The 25,785-nt window shown below is 44.7% G+C and overlaps 1 long non-coding RNA gene across 1 annotated transcript; it reads left to right on the forward strand.

Annotated features, from left to right (window-relative positions):
* The first annotated feature begins 3,371 nt into the window (after positions 1-3,371).
* Positions 3,372-20,808, forward strand: LOC104001979 (uncharacterized). The gene is made up of 3 exons (XR_008539199.2): positions 3,372-3,586; positions 13,492-13,637; positions 20,002-20,808. It is a non-coding gene; the product is annotated as an uncharacterized LOC104001979 (long non-coding RNA).
* Positions 20,809-25,785: the final 4,977 nt, after the last annotated feature.

Genomic DNA, 25,785 nt, shown 5'->3' on the forward strand with positions numbered 1-25,785 from the left:
AGCCACCACGCCCAGCCCAACTTGCTTCTTTATTGCCATTTTGGAATCAGAAGTCTAGAATTCTTAGTTTCTGATGCTTACTCTGAACTCAGTGGTTCAACCATCTTGTTTTCCAGGGTGGAATTTTACTTTTTTTTTTTTTTGAGCTGGAGCTTCACTCTTGTTGCCCAGGCTGGAGTGCAATGGCGTAACCTCAGCTTACTGCAACCTCTGTCTCCCGGGTTCAAGTGATTCTTCTGCCTCAGCCTCCTGAGTAGCTGGGATTACAGGCATGTGCCTCCATGCCTGGCTAATTTTTGTATTTTTAGTAGAGACGGGGTTTCTCCATGTTGGTCAGGCTGGTCTTGAACGGCCGACCTCAGGTGATCTGCTCGCCTCGGCCTCCCAAAGTGCTGGGATTACAGGCATGAGCCACTGCGCCCGGCTTTTTTTTTTTTTTTTTTTTGATGTTGCCCAGCCTGGATTGCAGTGGCACAATCTCAGCTCACTGCAACCTCTGCCTCCTGGTTCAAGTGATTCTCCTGCCTCAGCCTCCAAAGTAGCTGTTATTACAGGCACCCGCCACCACGCCTGGCTAATTTTTGTGTTTTTTTAGTAGAGATGAGATTTCACCATGTTGGCCAGGCTGATCTTGAACTCCTGACCTCAGGTGATCTGCCTGCCTCGGCCTCCCAAAGTGCTGAGATTACAGGAGTGAGCCACCGCACCCAGCAGGAATTTTACTTCTTATAGCTGAGCTGTTTACTTTGCACAGAACTTCCTTATTAAATAGGAAATAAGGAATGTCCTTATTAAATAGCAGATGTTAAAGACATATTAACATCTAGTTGACTCTCTCTGATGAAAATAGAAAATAGAAAAATTGAAAAACATATTTTTAAAGCAACATATTTGAAGAAAAATGGGAACAACCATTCAGAATGATGTGTGCCAAAAATAAACGCAGGAGATTTCAGGATCTATGAAATCCATTTTCAGGTAAAGAAGCTTCGTCTTTTGCCCCATGGGGCCAGCAGAGGCCCCACCCCTTTCCTCCCTTTGCCTTTGTGTGATGCCTTCTTCTAGACAAGGCTACCATGAACTCGGTTCCTGCTGTTTATACTCGAACAGCCCTTGACCAGCATTTGCCCTTGTATAAATGTAAGGGTGTTCACACCATGAGGTTAACCCTTAGCCTTACACTTCCCTAATGAAATCTCTGCATAAGCACATCAACCTTTCCAATCGGTTCTTTGACTACATAGCTTTCCAACAACCCTGGAATAGGTGGTGGTAAAGGCTCATCATTACATGGAACATGGAGAAGTTGAGGTTGATTTCACTCTTCAGTGAGGACTGAGCAGCCAGTATGTGCCCTGTTCCCTTGTGTGGGAGATATAAAGGAGGCGTCACACCTGGAAGGTCATGCTTCACACACCTGGTAGCTCTGGAGTGGGGGCCTGAACCAGGGCACCTCCCAGAAGTTCTCAGCTCTCCCTCTCTCACTGCATGGGAGGGAGATGTGCCTCATGTCTTTTTGTCAATGCTATGGGTACTTGACAGATGACACTGACCAGATAACTCAGGAAGAGGGCACCACTAGGCTGTGGATTCTTTTTGGTTTGCAGATTAGGTGGGAGATAATGGTGATAATAACTGGCATTCACTGAAGGCTTACTATGAACCAAGCCTTGTGCTAAGTTCTGTACTTGCAGTATCTCATTTAATTCTCAAAATAACCTATGAGGTAAGCACTATTTATATTTGAGCCCATTTTACATGTAAACCCATTTTACAGATGAGAACACTGTGGGTTACAGAGGTTGGTAACTATGTCTACGGTAAATGGCTCTCAAACTTTAGCGTACAATGAAATTAGTGGCACAGCTTGTTAAAACAGTGTGTGGGACCTCACCCCCAGAGTGTGATTCCATAGTCTGGGGTGGGGATCAAGAATTTTCCTTTCCAGCAAGTTCCCAGGTTAGGCTGATGCTACTGGACCAAAGGCCACATTTTGAGGAATACTACCCTTGGCCATACAGCTGCGAAGTGTAGGGTCATGTTCGTTTTCCCCCTAAAATCTATGTTTTTTAAACCACTGCACATGTTGCCTCATTACAAACTTTTCTTTGTAGATTCCCCCAAACCCTGTCCTTGGTGGGAGATGAACTGGGTGAAGCATGCAGCCAGCCTCCCTCTCTTCACTCTAATCATACCTGTAGCTTTCTCTCCTCCTGGGAAGACTTGCCCCAGCCACCCAGCTCTTTTTCTGTATGGCTGTGTGCTATGGTCTGAATGTGTCCGCCTCAGATTCATATGTTAAAACCTCATCTCCAATCTCCTGGTGGTATTAGGAGGTGGGGCTTGGGAGGTGATTAGGGATAAGAGTGTAGCCATCCCAGAGAGCTGCCTTGCCTCTTCTACCATGGAGGACATAATGAGAAGGTGCCATCTGTGAACCAGGAAGTGTGCTCTCACCAGACACAGAGTCTGCTGGCAACTTGATCTTGGACTTCCAGCCTCCAGAACTGTAAGAAACAAATTTCTGTTGTTTGTAGGCCACCCAATCTGTGATACTTGGTTATAGCAGACAGGACAGACTAAGACACTCTGTTACCCTGTCAGGAATGTCTTCCTAATGACACCATTCTACCATCTCCTCTGTCCTTGATTCTCAGGGGGCATCCTGCTCCTACCCAGTGGATGGAAGGAGCCTACAGGAGTAATTTGATAGTTTGGCTTCAAGGCCATGTGGCTGCTGGTCTTGAGATGATCCTGGGGCTCTTTTGTGCCACTGAATCTGACCTTGTGGCTTCATGCTTCAGATCACATAATGACTGAGGCTCTTGCTTGTGGGTCCCTGACATCAACAGCCAGACCTCTTTTGTACTGACCTCCTGCTCACTGGTATTGACAGGTCTCTTCCTGCTTGACCAGCACTCTGCTTATGCTGGCACAGGAGCTGTCCTGAATACGTTCAGAGTGACTGTGGGCATTCTTTCCTCTGGGGTGCGTGTCTAAGGTCATACTCGCATTCTTGGAGGTGGGCTTCCCTTCACCTTCAACCACTACTGTGTCTCCTTGATGATAAGCTACAGGAAAAGAAGAGTAGGGTAACTTTAACTGCACTAATATTTAGTGGTGATCCCGGCACCCCTCCCCTGACAGAGCAAAGTCTTGGGGCTGAACTGAAGAGGTAGTGTGACCCTGTTTTATAGCAGAAAGAACATGCAGGCATTACATGAATACTGAGACCCAGACACCACATGCAGCAGCTCAGGTGCCTAGTGAGGCTCCCACTGCAAAAGGCCACTGTTTCATCTTTAATAAAGCAAACATTAGATAAAGCACATTAGAAAGCCAAGTGACTCATTTCTATTTCTGGCCTTCAGACATCAGTGACCGTGGTGACCTCAGGCTGTGGACAGGAAGGATGGTTGAGGGGTTGGCAGCGGTAGGATGGGCCCCAAACCCTCTGCAGGAGACCCTGAACAACTTTGGAAAGACTTCTGACCATTTTTGCCTTGAATGATGACGCACCAGGGCCCTCTGGTCCTTGCCCTCGTTCAGATCTGACTCCTGTGCTCTCGTCTCCGTGAGCTTACCTGTGAGTACCCCTCTTTCCCACTCTCCCAGCAGAACTAGTGGCTCTCCCCTTTGGAATCCCACAGGACTTGGTTCCTCTGCATCTCAGGAGTTTCTTACATTGTCTTATCTGTGGTTGTTCTGCCCGCACCCGACCCCTAGGCCCTAGAGGGCAGGGACCCATTCCCAGTGCTATGCAAAGCCTGACAGTGATGACTAAAAAGCTACAGGCTGTCACGTAACACTGGGGGCTGCTAGCCCCACCTGAGACCCCACTGGGTTGCCAGAGCCTAGGTATTCGATCCCTGGTTTTCTAGATTTGTCCTGAAATTCAAAGCTCAAGCTACTGTAGCCAAATGGCCACAGTGGGCAGGGAGGAGGCCGGCAGGGGAGGGTAGGTGGGGTGCAGGAGCTCTGCAGAACTGTGCTGGGACCAGAGGACTGTTCCTGACTTGAGCCAGGCTCTGGAAAGCGGAATTCGGTCAGAAGGGAAGGGAGGTATTGGTGGGAGGGGTGCCCAAAGGACCAGCAGTTAGAGGAAAGAGGCCCATCTGGAAGCCCATCTGGGCTGGACCCACCCACCCACCCTTTGGAATGCATTTATGCTAATTGGATACCATGTCTTAAAGTAGATTTAGAGGTTCATAATGTTTTTATTAAAAGAAAAGAAAAAAAAGAAACCATGTCAAATAGGTTTGGGATCTGATGGGCTTTAGGGTGGGAAAGTCAGAAGGCCTGGGGTACCTGATGGAGAGGAAGCAAAGGTGAAATTTGTGGTTTCTTAGGCCAGTAACCTATCTTCTCTAGACTGCAGTTTCCTCTCTAGACACAGCTTTGGTGTTAGGTCTGAGTTTATCCACCAGTTCTTCACAGGCCACTGGGGCCCCTAATGAGGCTCCTGGGGGGCTCTTTCCGGGACATCTGAGCAGGCTCTGGAGTCAGGAGGACCCTGCCAGGTTGTAGCTTGTGTGTCTTTGGGAATGTTGTGCAACCTCACTGAAACTCAGTTTTTCTTACCGTTAAAAAGGGTGTCATGTGCCGGGTGTGGTGGCTCAGGCCTGTAATCCCAGCATTTTGGGAGGCCGAGGCGGGTGGATCACGAGGTCAGGAGTTAGAGACCAGCCTGATCAACATGGTGAAACCCCGTCTCTACTAAAAATACAAAAAAAATTAGCCGGGGGTGGTGGTGTGCACCTGTAACCCCAGCTACTCAGGAGGCTGAGGCAGGAGAATCGCTTGAACATGCGGGGCGGAGGTTGTAGTGAGCTGAGATCACGCCATTGCACTCCAGCTTGGGTGACAAGAGTGAAACTCTGTCTCAAAAAAACAAAACAAAACAAAACAGTTTATTAAGAAAGTAAAGGAATAAAGAATGGCTACTCCTTAGGCAGATCAGTGGCTTGGGCTGCTGGTTGACCATTTTTATGGTTATTTCTTGATTATATGCTAAACTAGGGGTGGATTATTCATTTATTCATGAGTTTTCTGGGAAAGGGGTGGGGAATTCCCAAAACTGAGGGTTCCTCCCCATTTTAGACCATACAGGGTAACTTCCTACATGGCCATGGCATTTGTAAACTGTCACGGGGCTGGTGGGGGTGTCTTTTGGCAGCTAATGCATTATAATTAGCGTATAAGCAGTGAGGACAACTAGAGGTCACTCTCATTGCTATCTTGGTTTTGGTTGGTTTTGGCTGGCTTCTTTTTTTTTTTTTTGAGATGGAGTTTTGCTTGTGTCACCCAGGCTGGAGTGCAATGGCACGATCTTGGCCCACTGCAACCTCTGCCTTCTGGGTTCAAGCGATTCTCCCGCCCCAGCCACCCGAGTACCTGGGATTACAGGTGTGCACCACCATGCCCGGCTAATTTTTGTATTTTTAGTAGAGATACGGTTTCACCATGTTGGCCAGGCTGATCTCAAACTCCTGACCTCAGGTGATCCATCCGCCTCGGCCTCCCAGAGTACTGGGATTAGAGGTGTGAGCCACTGCGCCTGGCCTGGCTGGCTTCTTTAGTGCATCCCGTTTTATCAGCAAGGTCTTTGTGACCTGTATCTTGTGCTGAACTTCTATGTCATTCTGTCACTAAGAATGCCTTAACCTCCTGGGAATGCACCCCAGTAGGTCCCAGCCTTATTTTACCCAGCCCCTATTCAAGATGGAATTGCTCTGTTTCAAACACCTCTGATAATACCTCACAGGTTGTTAAGATAATTACGTGGGAAAGTACCTGAGGATGTGCACCACCAGGACTGGTCTAGGAGTTCTTGGACCTGGCCTCCCTTCATTCCTTTCCTCTAGCTCCAGGGAGTTGGTGGTTATGGAGCTACTTTGTGACTCTCTGGCAAAGTTTCTGGGCTCAGAGCCTCAATCCCCAAGCACTGTGGCCTCTCAGAGCCTTTGGCTTGGTGCTTCCAGTCCCCAGTACTCTCCCTGGGGCTCTGGAGTAGGAGGCTGAATGCCAGGCCAGAGACCCCTTTGAGTCCTCATGGCTGGCATCTCCAGGCTGGGGAAGATGGAGAGGGTGCTTGTTCCACGATCTTTGCAGAGTGGAAACTGGCTCAAGTCCCACACCCTGACTCAGCCACCCAATGTCTCCTGCTTCAAGGTTTCATTCTTTCTGGATGCCATTACCTGTCAGGAAAGGGGACAGGGATTGGCTGTAGGTACTTCAAGCTTAAGCCTTGCATTGATTCACATAGGGCCTTAGCTTGCCAGAAAAAAAAGGGCCCTGCTTAGAGGTGAATGTACAGGTGTTAAAGATGACACATTGACTCCCTGCACAATTCTGCCAACCCTAGCCCTGATTGTCTTCACTTGTCTACACACAGAGGCTAGGTTGTCAGTCCTGACCCAACTGAAACCAGTGATTCTTGACAGTAGAGAAGATCTTTTCTCTGGCAGGGCATATATTCCAATAGAGCTTCATAAATAGGAAAATCCACCAAGAGTACAATTGTAAGAGGTGGAGAAAAGCCCACAGTTAGAGGATAAACTTGAAGGGGCCAACAAGAGAGATTTGTGCCAACAGCAGACATAGCTGTCTAGACACAATTAACAAAGAATTTGAGCTCCAAGCACTTATCAGAGACTCTCCCATGGCACTGCTCATTAAGTTTTATACATGGTAGTTGCTGACCGAATGACAGCACAAAAGACACAGACAGAAGGAAGGAAAAACACTGGGAGGAAGCGCTTGTGGAGGGAGACAGGCCTGTGTACAGCCTAGACTGCGGGACAGGTGGGAAGCATCACAAACAGAAGGCATGGCAGGTAGCCCATTTATGCTGAACACGCACAAAGTCAGTGTCCCAGTCTTTGCGTGTCCCATGGCTATACCAACACATCCCAGGGTTGTCTGGCTTTTGAGTTTTCCCTGTGGCATGACACTCCTAATTCATGTTTAGGTTGTGGCCGACTCTGACTCACAGCTTTTCTTCTATTATTCTTGTACTCAGCCACTTGAGCACCAACCTACACTTGTGGGATATGACTTTCTAGCTCTATTTTTAGAAGAGCAACATCATTCTGAGAATGGAGGGGTCATCTTGCAGTTTCTTCTCCCCATAGTTGTCATGGTCAATCTTTTACATGAAAATTAGATGTCACTTCTGTGTTCAAACCCACTGCTCAGAGTAACAGCTAAGTCCTCTTCGTGACTCAAAGCCTAACCCTCTCTGAGTTAGTTCCTATCCCTCTCTTTCAGCCTATTTACTCCAGGTACACTAAGCCTCCTTGCTGTCCCTCGAACTATGCCAAACACTCTCCTACCTCCTGCTTCTGCCTTGGTTTTTCCCACTGCCTGGAACATTCTTCACTCTCACTTATTTAAGCCTCTGCTCACTTGTCAACTCTTCAGAGAGGCCATCCTGATACGGGCCAGAGAAAAAAATCACATCCTGCACTCCCTGTCCCCCTCACCTTGTTGTATTTTTCTTCAGAGCACTTCTGAGCACCTGCCATTTTTATGTCTACTTGTTTATTACCTGCCTCTCCCACAAGAATATAAGCACCATGAAGGCATTTTTTTTAACTCACTGCTGTATCAATACCACCTAGAGTAGTGCCTAGCACACAGGTGGTGGTGAATAAATATTTGCTGGATTAATTAATGTCATGAAGACGTTTAAAACACCCACAATCCTCTGTGCTCACAAGACAGCTCTTGGAGGGGCATCCCTGGTAATTCACCTGTGCTTGCTTACCCACAAGAATATCTGCAGGAGCAGGGAACTTCAGCCAGTGCCCAGGTGTGTTCTGTAATCAGAGGCAGGGCCAGGAGAGTGCAGTGTAGGGAGGGAGAGAGTCAGGAGGGAAGGTGGCTACCCCTGGGTTCCATGTGTTTGCCAACTGGGAGGATTGACAGTCCTGACACGGGCAGAGCCATCTCCATGCTTCTCTCCTGCATCACAAGGGACCGCCTCAGACCCTGCCTCTCACAAACTCTCACAAGAGGAGGCTGCGTCTTGTCTGCCTCCAGCTCCCGGGCCCCTGCCACCCCCTGAGGATGACTTCTGGAAGTTCCTCAGCTCATCACCCTCTTCGCAGGCATCCTCTTCACCTCTCAGCAGTGGCAACTGCTGCTCTCCAGGACCTTCTTCCTGAGCTTCTTTTCCCTTCAGTGTGGGGACACTCCTAATTTGCCTCTTCAGTCTTTGACTTCTCCCTTTTGGCTTCCTTTTCTTCCTCCCCTCCCTAAAATGGAAGGATTTCTGTGTCAGTCAGAGTCCAAGCAGGAAAACGATTCCATGCAAGGCATTTCTTACAGAAGGGATGTATTCAGGGAATTGACTACTCCAGTGTTGGAGGGTTGGAAGGGCAAATGGAGATGCTGCAGTGACCAGATATAGTAACTACAGGAGTTCCTTCTCAGGGCTGGAGGGACAGAAGAGAAGAAGTGGGGCCACCAGAGCCTCCAGGCTCAGCCTTGCCTGGCCCATGTTCAGACCACAGAATGAGGATGCATTGTGATGGGGTTGAGCCTCTGGGGCGCTGGTATCTCCAGGAGGTGCAGTTCACCTGCTGCCAGGAGTGTCTGAAGAATTGGGAGCTAGCACGGGCAACCTATTGCCCATAGGCCAAATCCAGCTGCCACCTGTTTCTCCATGGCCCATGAGCTAAGAATGTTCTTCACATTTTGGCCAGGCACGGGGCTCACGCCTGTAATCCCAGCACTTTGGGAGGCCGAGGTGGGTGGATGGTCTGAGGTCAGGAATTCGAGACCGGTCTGGCCAACGTGGCAAAATCCTGTTTCTACTAAAAATACAAAAAAAAAAAAAAATTAGCCAGTCATGGTGGTGCACACTTGTAGTCCCAGCTACTTGGGAAGCTGAGGCAGGAGTGTTGCTTGAACCCGGGAGGCAGAGGTTGCAGTGAGACGAGATTGCACCACTGCACTCCAGACTGGGTGACAGAGCAAGAGTTCATCTCAAAAAACAAGCAAACAAAAAAAGAATATTCTTCATATTTTAAAAATGGCTGAAAATAAAACCGAAAAGGAAGATATATCTCATGGCACATGAAAATTATAAAACACTCAAACTCCAGTGTCCATGAATAAAGTTTTATTGCAATGCGGTCATCCTTATTCATTTATATATTGTTTATGTCTGCTCTTGCCGTACAATGGCAGAGTTGAGGAGTTATAACAGAGACCATATGGCCTGCAAAGCTTAAATTACTTAATATCCAGCTCTTTACAGAAAAAGTTTGCCAAGCCCTAGGCTAGAGTCCTCCTGGAGGGACATTGACAGGAGCTGGAAACAGGAGGAAAACCCTTCTCTCACCCTATGTCCTTCAGCCACGTCTCAGTGCCTCTTAGTAGCAGAATTGAATAGGAAGCCAGCTGGCAAGAGAGAGTCTGGGAAAGGCTGTTGGCAGTCCCTTGGCCCTCGCACCACAGGGGAGGGTGGCATGGGCCAAAGAGGCAACAGGCAAACAGCACAACTTGCAAGTATCTTATACTGGCCTTTTCCTCTTCTGTCTCTGCCCTCCCTCCCTTAGTAATCCTATCCACAGCCATGGCTTCTATCACATCTCTGTAGACAATGCACACATCCATGGCTCCATGCTTGACTTCTGTTATCAGTCTTGCATTTCTAACTGCCTTCTTGACAACTCCATTTAGAAGGCTTCCCTTCATCTCAAAGTCACCATGTCAATAGGTAGAATTCATATTTTCTATCAAGCTTGTTTCTTCTCCTCTGTTACCTATTTCTGTTGGCAATGCCACCATTGTCCCTGGCTTCATGTTTGGATCCTCTCTGTCTCTTTTCTCTCATGTCAAAGCATTTAGAAAGACCAGATCTTTCTCTGTAAGACTTCGCAACTATTCTCTACGTTCCCTTCCCAGCACCATCACCTGGGGTTGTGCCACCACTACCTCTTGCCTAGATTATAGATATGACCTCATAATGGGTATTACCCCACACAAGTTTCATTCCAATTCCTCTCACACATAGTTGCCAGATTAATCTTCTGAATCATCAGATTCAAAGTCCTTTTGGTTTCCCTTTGTTTATGCATTAGCCAGAAATTCAAAATTTTATATAGTTCTGTATTAGTTCATTTTCACGCTGCTGATAAAACATACCCAAGACTGGGTGATTTATAAAGAAAAAGAGGTTTAATGGACTCACAGTTCCATATGGCTGGGGAGGCCTCACAATCATGGCAGAAGACCAAGGAAGAGCAAAGGGACTTCTTACATGGTGGCAGGCAAGAGAGAGAGAGCCATGCAAAAGGGGAAGCCCCTTATGAAAACATCAGATCTCGTGAGACTTATTCACTATCATGAGAACAGTATGGGGACATAGCCAAACCATATCATTCTACTCCTGTGGTTTTGCAAGGTACAAAGTCCCTCCTGGCTGCTTTTATGGGCTGGTGTTGAGTGTCTGCGGCTTTTCCAGGTGCATGGTGCAAGCTGTTGGTGGATCTACCATTCTAGGTTCTGGAGGATGGTGCTCCACTAGGCAGTGCCCCAGTGGGGACTTTGTGTGGGGGCTTCAACCCTACATTTCCAGGCCCCAACTGCTGTGTATGGAAATGTCTGGATGTCCAGGCAGAAGTTTGCTGCAGGGGCAGGGCCCTCATGGAGAGCCTCTGCTAGGGCAGTGCAGAAGGGAGATGTGGGGAGCTACAATTCAGGATGAGTTTTGGGTGGGAACACAGCCAAACCATATCAAGTCCCAGTGACCACAGTTTGGTTTTCCAAATTTATTTCCTATTTCTTTCTTTCCTATCCTCTTCCTTTCCAATACTTTCATACAGCCTCTTGTTCCTTCAGGTTCTGTGCACTTTATTTATACTCTCCCCTCTGCCAGAAATGTTTTTGGTACTTTTTAGGATTAGGTTAAGTTATGAGTGAGACAAAACCCAGTGTAAGGGGCCCATTGAGGTTGCACCAGAGCCCCTGTGACCCGTTTAATCATCTCCCACAGCTTCTGCACATCAAGAGAAGCAGGGGCAGCCTTTATCTGAACTAGGTAAAAGCCTAGTTCCATTGTCTGAAATCTGGGCAAACTGTGAGGTGTAGTTTACACTCCAGAACTGACCTTTGGGACCAGGCTAAGGCTGGGGCTTTGCTGAAACATTCCCTTACTTGTCCTCCTCCCTTCCCTGTCTTACTTTCCATACTCCCTTACTGGTTTCTCCTGGGAGCATTTTTTTAATTTTTATTTTTGAGACAAGGTCTCACTTTGCCACTAAGGCTGGAGTGCAGTGGCATAATCATAGCTCACTGTAACCTCAAACTACTATGCTCAAAGGAACTTCCTGCCTCAGCCTCCTGAGTAGCTGGGACTACAGGCACACATGACCTGATCAGCTAATTTTTAAATTTTTTGTAGAGACAGGGGTCTCACTATATTACTCAGGTTGGTCTGAAACTTCTGGCCTCAAGCAATCCTCCTGTCTTGGTCTCCCAAAGTTCTGGGATTATAGATAGGAGCCATTGCTCCCTGCTGGGAGCATCTGTTTAATAAACTACTTGCACATAAAGCCTTGTCTTAGGATCTGCTGTGGTAACCCAACCTAGGACACTTGTAACAGTGGCTTAAACAAGATTGTAGCGGGCCTCATATCGTGCCTTCATGATCAGACTGCCTCAACATTGTAGTCCACATCCTCAACATGTGCCTTCTGAGGCCAAAGATAGCTGCTTTGTCTCCAGTCATCAGAGTCATGTTCTAGACAGCAGGAGGGAGACAAAGAAAGGAGGTGGGCATGCTCCTTCCACTTGAGAACACCTCATGGAAGTTTCATCCCTGACTTCTCTATAACCTTTTATGCAGAACATGGTCAGGTAGCCGTGCCTGGCTGCAAGGGCGGCTGGGAAATATAGCCTTTATTCTCAGTGGTCAATTGCACAGCTAACCTTTTGGAATATGATTACTGTGGAAGAAGAGGAAACGGACATTAGGAGACAACTCGTAGTTTCAGTTACATGCTCCTTCTCATCTCTGCCTGTCCAGAGTCTTCCAAACCCAGTGCAAATGCCACTTTCACCTCAAATCCTTCCTTGAGCTACTAGTTAAAAGTTATCACTCCCTCATGGCACTTTGTGTGCCCTTTCCTTGTGGCACCGCAGTTTTTCTACCTGGCTTGTAGTTACTTAAATATGCCTTCCCCACAGGACTGTAGACATCTTTAGAGTAGAGGGCAAGCTTCAGTGAATTTCTGAGTTGAAAATTGAAATACTACAATCCCATACTCTGGAGAGTGTGGTTTTGGAGCCCGACCAATCTGGTTCAAAGGCAAGCTTTATCTTTAAACCAGTTATACAACATTCATTTGCTTATTCTACAAATATTTATTGGTGCTTCCCCTCTGTCGGGCACTATTACAGGTGCTGGAAACTTGGTGGAGAACAATACAAATAAGCACCCCACTCCCATGAAGGTCATAAAGGATGAGGGCTAAGAGCACAGATTCGGCCAGGCGCGGTGGCTCATGCCTGTAATCCCAGCACTTTGGGAGGCCAAGGTGGGCAGATCACCTGAGATCATGAATTCGAGACCAGCCTGGCCAATGTGGTGAAACCCTGTCTCTACTAAAAGTACAAAAATTAGCTGGGCGTGGTAGCACACGCCTGTAATCCCAGCTACTCAGTAGGCTGAGGCAGGAGAATTGCTTGAACCCGGCAGGTGGAGGTTGCAGTGAGCCAGGATCACACAACTGCACTCCAGCTTGGACGATAAGAGCGAGACTCCGTCTCAAAAAAAAAAAAAAAAAAAAAAAGAGCACAGACTCCATAGCCAGACTGCCTGGGCTTGCATCCCAGCTTCACGACTTACAAGCTGTGTGACCACAGATAAGTTACCTTGCCTCTCTGTTGCTCAGTTTTATCTTCTGAAACACAGAGATGTTCAGAGTGCAACTTTTCAGGATAGTGGTGGAGACTAAATGAGTTTACACATATAAAGTACTTAGAACAGTGCCTGGCACAAAATAAGGACTACGTAAGTGTTAGTTATTAGTATAAGCTTGCAGAGCTTACATTCTAGTAGGTGAGGAAATAACCTAAACAAACAAACAAAAAATATTAGGCAGGTGATAAGTGCCATGAAGAAAATAAAAGAGAAAGGTGGGAGAGAGCGCTGCTGAGGATCTGTCTCATACCAGGTGGCCAGGGAATGTCTCTATGAGGGTTGACATTTAACAGCAATGAAGTGTTTGTGGGAAGAGCTTTCAAGGGCCAGCAGATACAGGGGCTGTGAAGGCAGGCCTGACCTGGCCGGCTGGAGGCTGGAGCACGCAGGTGGAGGGGAAAGTGCAGTAGGTGGTCTGGGAAGAGCTTGGGGCCAGACACCGTGGGGGCTCTGTAAGTTGGGGAAATAATTTGGATTTGATTCTTAGTACAATGGCAAGCCACTGCAGAGTTTTAAGCAGCGGAGACTGATGTTTAAAATGCTAATGCTGTCTGCAGGTGGAAAGAGAATAGCTTGTGAGAGTGTACGAGTGGAATGAAGGGGTCAGATGAGAGAGCGCGGCGGAGATGGAGAGAAGCGGAGAACTTGATGCATATTTTGGAGGCAAAATCAACAAGATTGGCTGATGGATTAGAAGCAGAAGGTAAGGTGAAGAGAAAACTCAAGGGACACTCAAATTTTTGGCTAGAACACTTTTCGGAGATGGGGAGATGTGGAGAGAGAGGTGGGTGGGAATCTAGAATTCTACTTTGGTTACATTCAGTTGGGCAAATCACTTCAGCTCTCTAGGCTTCAGTTTCCTTATCTAGAGTAAGAAAATAATAATAATAATGTCCTCTTCTGTGGACAGAAGAGCACTGTGGTTAAGGGAAGAGAAGCCTGGGCTGAAATCTCAACTCTGCGTTTACTAGCTATGTGACCATGTGCCAATTACATTATCTCTCTGTGTCTCAGTTTCCTCATCTGTAAAATCAGAACAATCCTAGTACCTATCTCAAATCGTTGTTATGAAGAGTAAAAGATTTAATATTTACAAAGTGCCTAAAATAGTTTCTGGCACATGGTAAAGCTACAGTAGAATCATAGATATATAAAAACAAATAGGGTAGGCCGGGTGTGGTGGCTTATGCCTGTAATCCCAGCACCTTCAGAGGCTGAGGTGGGAGATTGCATGAGGCCAGGAATTCGAGATTAGCTTGGGCAACATAGCAAGACCCTGTCTCTACAAAAACTTAAAAAATTAGCCAGTTGTGGTGGTGCACGCCCATAGTCCTAGCTACTTGGGAGGCTGAGGCAGAATTGCTTGAACCCAGGAGTTCGAGGTTGCACTGAGCTATGATCATGCCATTGCACTCTAGCCTGGGTGACAGAGCGAGACCTCATCTCAAAATGCAAACAAAAACAAATAGGGTAGAATTGAACCTTATAGTAGATAAGTGGCTCACCTCCACAAGCTAATCATTAACCATTGTTAAATGAAAGAAAGAAACACTTGTCCCCTCTGGAATATACTAGAGAGATCTGCCCAATTCCACATAATCTCTTCCAGAAAATGGAAGAGGAGGGAATATTTCCCAATTCATTTTATAAAACTTGTTTTATGCTGATATTAAAACCAAATAAAGACAGTACAAAAAAAGAAAAAGGAAAGCTACAGTCCTATATCCCTCATAAATGTAGATGCAGAAACCCTTAACAAAATATTAGCAAATAGAATTCAGCAGTTTATAAAAAGCAGTATATAACATGACCAATCATGCAAGTCTCATTCAATATTCAAAAATCAGTCCATGCAATTTACCATACTAACAGGCTATTTTTTCTTCTAAATGTTTTATAGTTTTATGTTTCACCTTTAAGTCTGTGTTCCGTTTTGAGTTAGCTTCTGTGTAATGTGTGAGGTTTATGGGGAGGCTGACTTAATCAACACTCCTGATACTGGAACCCAGGAGGGAGTAAAGGGAGAGGGAAGGCAGGAAGGAGCACAGGGGGTGGAGGAGAGTCCTGGGGATGTTCTGTGTTTTATATTGTGAAATGAACACCTTACCAATTCCTAGAAAAATAAAATAACGTATGACTTGGCAACAGTTTGTTGAATCAATAGCTAGGATTTACAGACAGAATATATCCTCAGGAAAGAAGGGGATGGGGGGAAAGGCTCCTGAAGGTCCTTGGCGTGCAGCCTTGGAGGACATACCATCAATCTTTCCATGAATTAACCTCTAGTTTCCAGGAGCCTGAGCTGTACTCACCTGGTGAGGGCTTGGGGGTGGATAGGAATTGACAGACCCTTGTTTATGTATAGTGTCCCAGAGGAAGAAGCTGGAGCTCTTTGCCTGATGACAGGGGATGATGGGAAGTGGGTGGCTGTGTGGGAGTGCTCTCTGGGTCATTTTCCTCAGGGCAGGGTGATGGGGATCTGGGGGAAGCTCTGTCCGGGGGCTTGGCTATTTGTCCTGCTCTGCATGGGAATGCCCAGCCAGTACCGGATGCCCCTAGGGCAATCTCGAACCTACTGCTCTGCCCCTCTGTTGCCAAGTGGGCAACTCAGACCTGGGAGGTTAAGGGTGGGAAGGCGTTATAGGGGAGAGGGTCATTTGGGTTCAGGAAGGTGGGCAGGTACAGGTTAGGAAACAGATTAAAGGCTTAGTGAAAATGGGAGGCCCTCAAAATGAGTCCCTGGGAGTTTGGGAGTGATGGCGCCAGATTCCCTTCTCTCATCTTTTGTAGGGCAACAGACTGCCTCATCTTGCCATCCTATACCACCCAGGGGGTGTGAGAGCCAGGGTGGGACATACAGGTGATACAAATAATTTGATGAGTGATTGTGTCATTGAAAAGTGGCAGCCCCCAGGATTTCTTTCACTGACTTTCTATCCAGCAGGCCTTCAGTGATGTCAGTGTATAAGGTTTTATGATCTCTCAGCCTTTGTGTGGGCTTCTCCAGCTAACGCGATACAGTAACTTACCCTGGCCTTCTCCCAGCTCTGGCATGGGGTGGCCAGAAGTATTTGGGGCCAGACATGTAACATATGGGAAAGGAAAGGAGAAAGGGCTGGCTGCGGTGGCTCACGCCTGTAATCCCAGCACTTTGAGAGGCTGAGGTGGGTGGATCACATGAGGTTAGGAGTTCGAAACCAGCCTGGCCAACATGGTGAAACCCCATCTCCACTAAAAATAAAAAATTAGCCTGGTGTGGTGGCAGACACCTGTAATCCCAGCTACTCAGGAGGCTGAGACAGGAAAATCGCTTAAACCTGGGAAGCAGAGGTTGCAGTGAGCCGAGATTGTGCCACTGCACTCCAGCCTGGGCAACAGAGAAAAACTCCATCTCAAAAAATAAAAATAAAAAAATAAAAAAGAGGAGAGAGAGAGTTATCTATCATCCTATCACTGCTTGCTATGTTCCAGGTATGCTGCTAGGTGCTTCACAGGTACAAACCACTGCAAGTCATTGGAAGATCTCATTGGAAGAATCAGGCAGTTGTCAAGTTCATGATGGCAGATACAAATTTTTCACAATTCTTAGTTTCGCTGGAAAGTTCAAATTTTATTACTGGCAGCAAATATTGTCAACTAATTTTCTTGAAGTGAGATTCTCTTTGCATTTCTAAGAAAGTGCCTGCAAAATACTCAGACCTGAATAATCATAGTTTGTCATTCTTTCCACTAAAAATCGTGTTTCATAAAAAATGTACACAGTTCAGCTATCTTGCATGGTTGCACGAGTACTGTTTCTTGAGATACCATTGTTCTTTAGCATGCAGCAGAAACGCTTAATGTATACTTCCCATTTCTTCACAAAGATTGTTGAAAAGACATGTTCTCTTGAATCAAGATTTAAGAAAATAACTGGAAGTGAAACTGGCTTTTCCCCCTCATTGCAAGTGTGTGGCATTAGGGAATAGAATGACGACTGGGACAGTTTGGTGCCACTGCTTTGATTTGTGCTAAATGCCAGCAGTTTTACCCACCGTTGCTTTTGTGTCATCGAAGCAAATATCAAAACTGTTGTTCTAGAAAAAACCATGAAAATAAAAAAAGTCAGCACTGAAAATTTTACCACCCTTTGTGTGTGTGTGTGTGTGTGTGTGTGTGTTTTTTGCCAAGTATTCCCATAAAAGAAAATGATTAGTTGGTGCTGACACTGGATGAATACAAGAAAACAGCAAGTCCCCATGTGTGAGGCAAAAGTGCAATTATTTAGACAAGAGGTTAACTCAGTCTTCATGTTTGCAGCTACATGTTTAATTTGACGAGTGATTGTGTTGTTGAAAAGTGGCAGCCCCTAGGATTTCTTTCACTGATTTTTAACCAGCAGGCTTTCAGTGATGTCAATGTGTAAGGCTTTATTATCTCTCAGCCTTTGTGTGGGCTTCTCCAGCTAATGCAATACAATAACTTACCCTATGAGAAGCTTCAGTAACTTTTTCATGGCCAGTTTGAAAAGCTAACAATTTTTGGATTTTAAAGAGCTCACCATATCTACATTTAAAATGCTTAATTCGTTTTTCTCTAAACTCTAAATGATTGGTCTCAAAGTGATGCTGCAACTAACTATTAAGAGTAAACAATTAAGTTTAGTAACAGTATTGCTAAAATACTCTTCAAGATATTCTGTTGAATAAGACATAATAAGTTGAATTATTACTATACATATAGATGAGGGAAATATAGATTTCATTATATTTTTGGTTTTTATTTAGTTTTTCACAGTTTCTTCAGAGTATATCCCTCCCTTCCGCTAGTCAGACAACTCCCTGATATGCCAATTTCATCTTTACAAACTTTATTATTTATTTATTTATTTAATTTTTAAATTAAATTGATATAAAAAATAAATAGAAGTGGGGTCTTGCTGTGTTGCCCAGGCCAGTCTTGAACACCTGGTCTCAAGCAATCCTCCCACCTTGGCCTCCCAAAGTGCTGGGATTACAGGTATAAGCAACTCCAGCTGGCCTAATTTCATTTTTTGTTTCAGTATTTTTATACTGGGACGGTGCACCTGTGGGTTGAGAAAGCAAATCTAATCAATCCATCTTACGCCAATGATAAATCCTTGACTATAAGAATAAACATATTGTAAAGAAATGGTCTAATAACAATTTTGGTTAAAATTACACAATTCATTAGGGTTTTAAAAACACTTAAAAATGTTATTACGAAACAAGACAAAGTGTATTGTTTCTTGTGTTTTCAGATAGATGTAAGAAAAACTTCAGAAATTCAAAATAAAAATTTATTAGATAATAGTATTGCAATTATAGCAGGTATAACTGAAGACAGCTAGGAAGATCACGGTAAGAACACAAGAAGAAACTGAGTTGTCTCCAAACAAGCATATTTGTATACCCTAAATCTACTTCTTTAGAAAAATTTGGAAAACAATGTATACATATGCATTTCATTAGCTGTCAGAGCAGCGGTGTCATCACTTGCCAAGCAGCCTCTGGAAAACTCCACTGTATGTTTGTGAGAGAGTAAGGGTGTAAAAGGCAAATAATGTCCTACTTCTATTATGAAAGTAATTTTGACCTCTTGGAACCCTACAAAGGGTTCCCCAAGGGGTTCCCTAACCACACATTGATAACTGTTAAACAAGGGTAATATTTATTCTGTGGAATGTTAGGCAGCTTTACAAAGCAATGAGATAGATATATATTGCCATGCAAAAAGTTGTACAACAATGCAACAGTGTTTACAATATGATACACACGCACACAAAGAACAAGCCTACATATTCTATGCTTACATATATATATATTTAAATGCATAGAAAAGCTCTAGAAGAACACACTACTAACCGTGCTTACTTTTCGGAAGAGTACAGGGATCTGGTGGCTTAATGTTGGAGAACTTTTGCTTTATCTATATTTTGTAAATGGTTACAAGGAGAATGTACTCATTATTACTGGTGTCATTTAAATCTATTTTATAAAGGATATTTTGTCTTCACTTTTCTTCTGGATGATGTACAAAATTTATACAATTTTGATATTTTTTTCAGATCAATTAATTGTTACTGTTCTCTGGAAAATCCTTACTAGGGCAAAGGAGTATGATTGCTAGATAAAATACAGAATACCTAGTTAAGTTGGAATTGCAAATAAAACACAAATCAGTTTTTTTTCAATGTAAGTATGTCCTATGCAATATTTGGGACATACTTATATAAAAAGGTTATTTGTTGTGTACATGAAATTCAAATTTAACCTGACATCCTGTATTTTGATTTGCAAGTCTGGCAACCTTATAAAGGGCACATAGGGAGGTGGCCCTTTAGTGCCAAGATGTGGAGTAGAACCCAGATCCATTGGCAACTTACTGATGTTAACCGAAGTGTGTTGTATGCCACCTTTGACAGTCAGAGCTCACTAGAGGATAAGGAAGCTCTGACAGGAGGATAAGGAAGAATAAGGAAGGAGGATAAAGAGGATAAGGAAGCTCTGACAGGAGGATACTGGGGGCAAAGTCATGCAGGCAAGCCAACTTTTCTCCTGATAAATGCCTCTATGGCTGGTCAAGTTAGTGAGATACTATGATAATGGGAGTGGGGACTGAGTTGGAGGGAGGTTGTAAAATGTTGCAACTGGCATTTGGGCTTCATGTTTAAAAATGAACAAGTCTTGCACAAAATGTAGACCTTGGAGTTGTGCTTGCATAACTCTCCTGTAGCCACCATAAGGTTGGTAATATTTCCTGTGTTTCTGGACTCTAATAAGGCCCCTATCTTTCTACATTACCCCATGGCTATCAAAGGCTGCGGCTACTAAGGGGATTTCCTTAAGATGGTAAAAGGTTATTGCAAGAACTTTCTTTTCCACCTTACTTTCTTCCCCTCAAGGGGATGTACATATACCACTTCCTCCATTTCTTGTTTTTCCACACTGTTTTTTCTTATAAAATTTCACCCTAGTCAATACTTCCTCAAATGTATAAACACTTAGTTTTTTTCCTTAGGGTTTTTTCTTCTTTTCTCAGTTTTTTACCTCTTTTCTCTCTTTCAGATTTTGCCATAGAGAAATCTCTTGCTTTTTAATCTCTCCAATTTGTGAACCAACCAACCAGTCTACCAACCAGCCAACCAATCAACTACTCAACCAGTCAACTAACTCCTCCCGGAGACAAAGATTGGAGAATGCTTGAATCTGGTACAAAGACTAAAGCAAAGTAATACTGTATCATGTACAGACCTCAACTCTGTGAAGACAGTCCCTCATGCTGTAGGAAGTCAGCCTTGAATATCTAGGCTTAGGGGAGGCTGAGAAAGGTCACCACTGGAGAAGTAAGCGGTTGGGGCAGGTCAGGATCCAGGGCTCTCAATTCTTATGGAGAGATTTTGCTTTTTTAAAACGTCAGACCTGCTGGTGTTTGCACTCAGTTTTCTTTCTTATAAAAATCAACTCTATTGAGATGTACTGCCCAATCAAGATATAGAACATTTGCATCACCCTAGAAAACTTCATTGTGCCCCAAATCACATCACTGATGTGATTTCTAGCACTATAGCTGAGTATTGTCTATCCTAGAACTTTATGTAAATTGTCCTTTTCTTTTGACTTTATGTAGTTTTTTTCTCATGTGGAAGAAAAAGAATTATTGTAGTTTTATGGTTTTTAAAAAATATTCAAATCGGATTCATCTGACATTTATTTTGGTGTAGTGTGTGAAAGGCACAGATCTAATCTCATTTATTTTCTCCCAGAGAGCTACCTGGTTGTTTCAACATCATTTATTGACAAATGTATCTTTTTTCTCACTGGTTTAAATGCCACCTTTATCATACATTAAATTCCCAAGTGTGCTCAGGTATATTTCTGGACCCTCCGTTCTTTTCCTTTGATGTGTTTATTCATGTCTCAATACAATACTCTTTTAATTATGGTTGGTTTATTTTTAAAATGTCTCATATTTTAGAATTTTCTGCTCTATCTCTTCAATGGGTTACCTCTCACCAAGGTTCCCATATTAGTTATCTATTGCTGCATAACAAATTATCCTGAAACTCAGCAGCTTGAAAATGTGTTATCTCACACTTTCTGAGAGTCAGGAACCTGAGAGCACTGTAGCTGGGTAGTTCTGGCTTAGGATCTCTCATGAGGTTGTGGCTATGCTGTCAGCAGGGCTGCAGTTGTCTCAAGACTTGACTGGGGCTGAGAGATTCCCTTCCAGGCTCACTCACATGATTGAGCAAACATGCCTTAGTTCCTCACTGGTCTCAGTTCCTCGCTGGTTGTTGGCTGGAGGACTCAGGTCTTTGCCATATGGGTTTGCAATAGTGAGGCTCCCAATATGGCAGCCAGAGTGCTGAGAGAGAGAGAGAGGAGAGAGAGAGCAAGCCTAAGACAGAACACTCTGTTTTTCACATCCTAACCTCGGAAGTGATGGACCATTACCTCTGGCAACTCTGGTGTGGTGTGAGAAACTTACGTGGGTGCGAGTACCAGTGGGCAGGGATCATAGTGGCCATCTAGAGGCTGGCTCCCACAGTTCCAATCCTGGCTGTCTTCTCTTTTCACTTTATTCACGCTCCTAGGAGCTCTCTTCCATTTGATGAGGCTGCTTCTACCTATGACCAATAATCCCCAAATAATTCTCCTTATCGCTAACTCAGTCTTGAACTCCGGAACTATTTATCCAGTTGCAGGGATACCTCCTCTGAAATATTCCATAGTGATATCCATGCCTTTAATTATGCTTTCCTGGGGTACCGTCTGAACCTTAGACCTACTTCTATTTTGACACGTATCCCTGGGTTGCATTTATCTGATTCCTCCATTAGACTATAAGCTGATTTTTATTTATTTCTGTAAGCTTATTGAGGGTAGGGACTATGTTTTCATTATTTTTTTGTGTTTGCAGTACTTGGTGACTAGCATGAAGTGGGGTCTGGAGCCTGCTTGAGTTTGGGGCTGGGGATTCATGGGTCCATCTGTTTCCATTGTGTGACAGCATCTTTGGAGACAGCCAGACTGCCAAGAATGGGTCCTCAAACTGTGCTTTGTACTTTTTTTTCTTCTTTTCCTTTCCCTCTTACTCCTCCCAGTCTCAAGATGTAACTTTGAGACAAACTGCATATATGTTACCTTTCATCTCGAAATAACAATCTCAGAGTGTGCTGTGAACCTCCACTCCCTTTCTTTCCCATGCTATGCTCCCACGCCTTATGTACATTTATTTACTTAAATGCTTGTTAAGCACAAACCATGCTCTCTTATCTGCAATATATTTCCTTAGAAGCTTTGTTGCAGTAGGTAGTCAGGCAGACAAGAGCAGGGCAGGAGAGAGCTCCCCACCCCACACCAGGAATACCAGTTGTTACGCTGTTTCTCTAAAACAATAATTGGTCACAGCTGATGCCAGGGAAAGGCCATCTCCCAATATATAGAAACACCTGAAGCTGGTGATCAGCAGCTTCCAGATAAGATCTCAGGAGTTGGGTGAGTGGGCTCAAGCATGCACATCAAGAGGTAAAATGGCTGAGTTTAACTGGTATATGACCACCTTCTAGGAATACTTGACTGGTAAGGGAAGAATGCTTAAAGTGAGCATGCGTACAACTCCAGTAAACACACTACACCCTGTCAGGTGCTGGCAGGCCATTGCACATGCAGAATGCCAGTATGTAAGAACTCAAGTCCAAGGTCAGACCTGGCACTCGATCTCTCAAGTTGCTTGCTTGGCCCTCTTTCTAGCATACTTTACTTCCTTTCGTTCCTGCTCTAAAGCTTTTTAATAGCCTTTCACACCTGCTCCAACACTTGCCTGGGTCTCTCACTCTGCCTTATGTCCTTCAGTTGAAGTTTTTCTCCTGAGGAAGCAAGAATTGAAGTTGCTGCAGACCTGTATGGACTCACTGCTGCTGACGTACTTTGGTGCCATGTGGCTCGGATACATTCCCTAGTGGTAAGAGATCTCTACCTCTCACCTTCTTCAGCTGGAGGTGTTCAACCCCTGTACGTACTTTCCTTCTCTCTTTTCACTCTCCTGCCTACTAACCAACCCTCAGAATGATTCCTGTCAGCCACAGAGGCTCTGCTACCCCCGGCTGATCTCTCAGTTCACCCTGACCGGTGGGTTGAGGGGGTAGGAAGGACCTTGGAGTCTGCATTGAGTAGCTCTGAGGCAGTAATGGTTCTCCTAGAGAGGAAGCTTACAAGAGTAGCAGGGCTAAAGCCTAAAACCATGCAATACCTGGGGTTTCCTCTGCTTTTTCAACTAAAATCCACTCTTTTCCAAAATCTTCACTGTCTATTCTCCTGTTTTCCCTGTGTGTATTCTGAAATGGCCTTGCACACCCACTGACTGTCTGCCTCAGGGGCAAGTCTGCCTCTTCTCTGGTTTCACTTCACATGCTGTGTGACTGTCTTCTCTGCCTTAAAACTCACACTCCCTGTTATTTGTGTGCCCACAGCTCTTGATGCATCTGCTTAGCAGCAAAGACATGGGCTCCATTTGTGATTATCCTGAGATTTATACTTGTATACTTGTTTTTACTCTACCAGTGCAGAAGACCTCCAACCTTTCCCCTGTCTACTGGCTCACTGCTGGGACAGACATTAATTGGAACTCTGGCTCTGCCAGCTTCTTATGACTTACAATATGCTCTTCACTCCTTTTACACCCCAGGGCCAAGTTTTCTGGTGGCATTTGAAGCAGTTTGTCTGCCTGCATAGGACCTCACTCTGCCTTTTTTTTTTGAGTTAGGACTCCTTTGGGAAGAGGGAAATTCTTCCTTTGTCATTTGCAAGTTCTTACCCCAAGCTCCAAGTCCTGTGGAGGTTACTCGTTTATGTCAAGAGGGCAAATAAATGTTGCCCTCTCAAATCCAAGGGCTGGTATTTTTTGTGAGCATAAGAAGGCTTTCCTTGAGTATTCCTCTTGCTTCCTTCCACGTTCTCCAGTAGCCTCCATTTCTCTAATCACTTCCACACCCTTGTCAATGTGCATCAAGACCTTCAAGGTCATATTCAAAGGGAGGGAAGTCCACCCCCTTGCGGCAGGACAAGACAGGCTTCTCATCCACTTAAAGAACATGGGAAATGGGAATCTGAGAAAAGAGACAATCATTTTATTGCTCTGAGCGAGCATCACTATAAGGTCATGGAGACAAGGATACAGGCCAGCCCAAGGCTGCAGGATCAAGAGACCCATAGGACAGAGCTGAAGGCTGGTCCCAAGCTAACAGATAACCATTAGAACAGAGACCAAGGCAAGGTTAGAGGTACACAGTAATATCAGTTCATTCTGGAACCCCAAGGATGAACAGGGGGCCCCCTGTTCACTCCAGCATTTCCTTTGTTCTCAAGTGGGTAACTGTGACGAGATGGAACCAAAGTTAAAGGTACACAGTAAGACCAATTCATTCCAGAACCCTAAGGACAAATGGGGGACACCCTATTCAGGATAATAGGAAAGTAAGAAGGGGCAGCATCTTTTTCCTTTTTCCTCCTCTGTTCTGTCTTCACAGATGGGTAATTGTGTCTCCAGACCACAGGACATGCCCCTGGGATTCATCCTCCAAAACTGGAAAAAGTTTGATTCCCCTAAACCTTAAAACAAACAAACAAAAAAACCCCTAGTTTTTGTTTATAATATTGTTTGGCCTAAAAATAAACTGGGAGAAAATACAAAAGTCAGCCTTGGAACTTAGTGCCTTTATGCAGGAAATCCTCAAATTAGCCTCCTTGGTCTTTTATAACTGAGAGCAGAATAAGGAGGGCAGGGCTAGGGAGAAAGAGAAATGCAGGTACTAGAGGCAGGCTGAACTATTAGCTGCTTTGCAAGCCCACCAGTCCCCTCCAGGTTGCCCTAAGGACACTCCTCCAGATAAGTGCCATTGGTGCTGAAAGACAGGTCACTGGAAGGCAAACTTCCCCAATGAGAAAATTGGGAAAAAGGCCCACATGGCTTGCCCTGTCTGCCACAAGCTTGGCCACTGGAGATGGGACTGTCCTGAAGGCTGAAGGGCCCCTGGGACAGAATCCCAACCTCTTATGGCCCTGAGCTGAAGGGGCTCTCCACTCCAGCTGGCTTCCAAATCAGACATTGTCACCAACAGGACAAAGCCAAGGGCAACTCTGGAGGTGGCAAGTAAAATTTAAAGTTTCCCTTTTGGGTTTAAGAGCTGCCTACTCTGTGCTAATCTCCTTCTCTAAGCAACTCTCCTCCAAATCCTGTTGGGATCCACACCCCTTTATATTACTTAAGGGACTAATTACCATTCTCTCACCAGTCCCTGGTAATGTCTAGATACCCCACACCTCCTTGGGGCAAAAATATGCTTTCCAAGATGGATGCCTACTTAATATTTAGCCTATCTTTGAATTCATCTTTCCCTCTGATAGCCCTATTTCTCCCAAAAAGCTACCTAAATCTTTAACCTAAACATTTCTACCTCAGGGGTTTAGAAATAGCCCATTCTTACTCGAACAAGCCCTAGCAAAAAAATCTAACTGAGCAATCTCTTGAGAGGGATAACTTCTACAGTATGTAGACAATCTCTTTATCTGCTCTCACTTCATGGGACTTGCGCAGCAACATGCAGTACAATGCTTAACTTTCTAACAGAAGGAAAATTACTTTGTTAATTCAAAGGCTATAGAGATAAAGAGGTATTTTTGGTGAGGAAGGTTATAAATAAAAGAGATTTTATATGAGAAAAGTTCTTGTATGGTAAATTCTTGTCCTAAAGTAAAATGACTGGTTGTTTAGAAAGAGAGATGTTTAGGACAAGTCAGAAAGTCCAAGAATGTTGTAGATGGTTTGTGTAAGTTGTAAAAAGATTCGTG

This window comes from Pan troglodytes, chromosome 15 (assembly GCF_028858775.2).
Source record: "Pan troglodytes isolate AG18354 chromosome 15, NHGRI_mPanTro3-v2.0_pri, whole genome shotgun sequence".
NCBI lineage: Eukaryota > Metazoa > Chordata > Mammalia > Primates > Hominidae > Pan > Pan troglodytes.